We start from the raw sequence: 345 nt of genomic DNA, 5'->3' as shown, positions 1-345 counted from the left end.
GTGTTTTCCCCCCTTGTTCTGGGTCTGTGGAGTTTGAAGGTGCACTAAATGTACCTACCGCCCACTCCACTCAACCACCTAACTACTATATGAATCATGCTTTCGCTCTACTTGCAGTTTTCGGGTTTTGCATGAACAAAGTCCCGCGATTACACACACACACACACACACACACACACATACAGACAGAAAAATGAATTTGAAATCAATCCGTACTCAAAAAGGTCCCTTGCTATACTGTCCATTGATATAACAGTATTGTATTTGTGCAAGCTCTCTTTCTCTACTTCTCCCTCCTCCCCTTCTGTATCTCTCTTCGCGCTTTTCTTTTCCATCGTCTTTAAA

This window comes from Simochromis diagramma, unplaced genomic scaffold, assembly GCF_900408965.1.
Source record: "Simochromis diagramma unplaced genomic scaffold, fSimDia1.1 OVJJ01000216.1, whole genome shotgun sequence".
Classification (NCBI taxonomy): Eukaryota; Metazoa; Chordata; class Actinopteri; order Cichliformes; family Cichlidae; genus Simochromis; species Simochromis diagramma.
Note: the sequence above shows the minus strand (reverse complement) of the source record.